We start from the raw sequence: 3,715 nt of genomic DNA on the forward strand, positions 1-3,715 counted from the left end.
CGACATCAACACTATCTTGTAGAATATCACCGTATTTAGTCATAACTGTGTCAATAGGCACTACATGTTGTAATAAAGTTAAGAAAAAAAAAACATTAACCTTTTTTCGCCAGAAAAAAACTAAATATCAATGTTAAGTCTAGTAACAGTGCTATTTTGCCGAATCATTGCCGAATATTTAGAAAAGTTCGGCAAAAGTTGCACCGAATTTTCGATTCGGCAATAGTTCGCTTCGATTCGGCTACAGCTGTGCATATTGTTTCACTGTTATCGACCATGTTAAATAAATACATGGAACCATCAGCTCTATATGGACTAACCACATTAATTGTTACCGAATCGACGGGCATCTGGTAAACATATACCAGCCATGGGTCACAGACTTCTTCCTAAGTGCCTTCCATTAACGTCTGAATGAAAAATAAAAACACTAAGTTCCGGTGAATTGCGGCTTTATTTGAAGTGAAAAAAGTCCCTTAATCCAGTAAAATATATTTTTTACTGGAAATAAAGTTTTCGTGAAAATCTGATGACATTCCGGTAAAAATGTCCGGTGACAATCGGATAATAAATCCGGTGACATTCCGGTAAATTGTGGCTTTACCGGAAGCGAAAAGAGTCACATATTCCAGTAAAATATTACTGTACTGGAAATGAAATTCCGGTAAAAAGTATTTTTGAATAGGGTGCCCGCTTGGTTTAAGAACGTCGATACGTTTTTGGCATCACTCCAAATTTTCGAGGAGGTGCAGAGCGCTGTTATCCTGCCCTTCTTAAACGAAAAGATGAGAACGTTCAGTGCGAGCTAGTCGCCTGGACAAATAATGCCCTACGCGGAACTGAAGACCAAAATTCTGAGAGCGCTTAAGATGACAGCAAATGAATATCAGAGATTATACTTTGCAGCACACAGGGAAGAGGGAGAGCCGTGGGCTCAGTTTACCAAAGCTAGAGACGTTCTCGTTATACTACCTAAGTAGCCGAGAGATTAAAACGATCGATGAACTGAAAGAGCTAATAATAGCCGACAGAGTAAAACAGGTAATGCCCGATGAGGTGAGAACGTATGTGCTCCAATATGAAACGAATGGCCTTACTGAAGCCAAAAGAGATAGCGGGGCTTGCCGAAAATTTCGAGGAAAGCTGCCGGAGCAAGAGGGCTTCTTCCAAGGATAGGCCATTTGCAAAACTACCCAACAGGGGTAGGTACGAGAAACCGAAGGAGACTAAATGAGCCGCGTCCGGTAGGGCGGGACGTAATGAGGAGCGGATAAACCAACCGAGGTGTTTTAACTGTGGCGTTCTGGGCCACTTTCAGCAGGCGCGACGGCAGAGGAATCAAAGTCAGAAGGACTGCAAAAGGCCCGAGCAGGGCAAAGTGGTAGATAACGTACAGCGTTGCTTCCGGAGCAGGAAGTTGAGCCAGAGGAGATACATGAGAACCATGTAAGGGAAGCTAGAGCAGCCCTTAAGTGGGTGAAGTTACTGGCAGCGGACCAGCCTCCTACGGCATGCTTAGATTCGGGATTGGAGAACACAGCATTGAGATCGGACGTCGTGCCCGCGTCGTGCTTAGGACAGAGTTGTGGAAAGATAAAGTTAAAGGGAGCATTTGAACAACTGGTATCTGTAGACTTAGTTTATGGTCCTCTTAGCCTATCGGAGGAAGGAGGCAGTGTCAGCCAGTAGGTGTCGACGTTGTGTGCGGGGACAAAGGAGCTGTCGAACGCCCTTAATGTGTTGCTTATTACGGAGGCATACCAGGAGCTGAAGCGAGTTAAGCTTGTGTAGAAGGATGAGGTGAGAGAAATAGGCACTATGGTAAAATACGTTCATAGCGATAACTCACTGACGTCTGAGGCTCTAGAAAACGATGGTATGTGCCAATCTGAAATTGAGCAGGGGGAGTCGATGAGGCTGCCGTTGGAGCCGTGGACGTAGAAGAACAGCAAGACGAGACTCCTGTTGGAAGGGCCTCTGCTGCTGAGGATCCGCAAGTTGATTTAGCATCCACGGTTACAAACATTGGAACAGGAGCGACTACTGCTAAAGTTGCGGAGGAGTTACCTGGTGCCGTATCTAACGAAGAAACGTTGGTGGTAAAAGAGCCTCAAGTCAGCGTTTCTGAAAGCAGCGGCATTATTGCCGAGGGTTCTTCGGGAACTTTTCTTCAGACAGAAGTCTCGGGTGCCAAAGACGCCAAGGTAATAACTGCTTCCGAAGCAAACAATGAAGCCGAGAAAGACCTCCTAAGTGCACTTCTTGACATGGCCATCTCAGCGCCAGGAGAGTTTCTTGCAACTATTTCTGCAGCAGACCTCAGTAGTTGGGGAGACTTCTATATCTGGAAACTTAGTTGTAGAAGAACTGTCAGTCACGGGCGTTTTCGATGTCGGGGAGCCTCCAGTAACTGTTTTTGATGTGGACACATCAGGGGTTGGAAAGACGTTACCACCTTCTGAAGCTGACATTATGGCTTCAAAAGAGCCCACACAGTCGAAAAAAATCGGGAGACTTCTTCGGGAGCGGAAATCTTTCCCCTAGGAAAGATGTCGGCAGCAGTTCCTGAAGCTGACTTATTAGCTGCGGGGGAACCTGATGGGCAGACCTTTCGACGAGAGAAAGTGCCAGATGCAAGCCAATGAACTCGCCTAAAGATGAAACGGGAGATTCTGTGAACCATTTTTGTGGGGTACTTCTGATGATAAATAATGTGGCGCTTAGTGCCGATCCCGCGAGGTGCAAGTCCGCTCAATCTAGAGTTAAGCGCCTCAGACATGTGGTGGAGTCGGGAACTCGCCCGCCAGACCCTGAGCGGGTTCGGGCGATTGCTGATATAAAGCCACAGAGAACAAAGAATCGAAACAGGGCTGCTTAATCATTACCGTGATTATATCCCCAGATACTCGTAAGCTGTCCTTTCCTTAACAGAGCTTACACACCGAAGAGTTCTCAGTGTGGTTCCTTGATGCCTTCAGTGTGGCGAAGGCTGAACTAGTGGCACCGCCTGAGCTAACGGCACCCGACCCTAGTCGCGAGTGTGTTGTGACGACAGATGTTTCGGAATTTGCGTTTGGCGCGTGCCTATCCCAAGAGGTGGGCGGAACGCAAAGACAGATTGTGTTTCTGAGCAAGAAACGCAGTGAGAGGAAAGCGAAATGGTCGGCAATTATTAAGAGGGAGGAGTATGCCATCGTGTGGGCGCGACGAAAACTTGATACCTGGCTTTTTGGAGCGAAAACGAAGGTCGGCCACAGATCACAATCCTTTGACGTATCCCACCCGGTCCGGTCGGCTTCCTCCGGTGCTTGGGTGATACGTTGGTCTCTGACATTGCAGAGATATGACATTGAAATGATTCATATTCGGGGATCTCTGAACAAGTGTGCCGACGCTTTGTCGAGGCTGGACAGGAGCGACTAAGGTGCGAAGTGTGTATGTCTGCAACGCTTGAGTAGGTAAATTTTAGTAGGATTGAGAGGCATATTTGGTGACATGAACGCTGTGCATCAGCCATATTCACTGCGAATAACAAAGCAGGACGTAAATGTTTAGTCATATGACCTCCGAATGATGTGCACGATCTTGGAATGTACAGGGTTTGGTTCGACACATCTGTGCTTATTTGGGGGAGTTTTGGACATTCTGACTTCTGTGTGGCATTCTTTGTTAAGTTTTATTGACGTGTGTCATTGTGAAGAATATGATCTGTGCA

At 46.6% G+C, this 3,715-nt stretch overlaps 1 pseudogene; it reads left to right on the forward strand.

Annotated features, from left to right (window-relative positions):
• Positions 1–1,818: 1,818 nt before the first annotated feature.
• Positions 1,819–2,645, forward strand: LOC115324156 (annotated as a pseudogene).
• Positions 2,646–3,715: the final 1,070 nt, after the last annotated feature.

Source organism: Ixodes scapularis, unplaced genomic scaffold (genome assembly GCF_016920785.2).
Source record: "Ixodes scapularis isolate PalLabHiFi unplaced genomic scaffold, ASM1692078v2 PGA_scaffold7__128_contigs__length_106722199, whole genome shotgun sequence".
NCBI lineage: Eukaryota > Metazoa > Arthropoda > Arachnida > Ixodida > Ixodidae > Ixodes > Ixodes scapularis.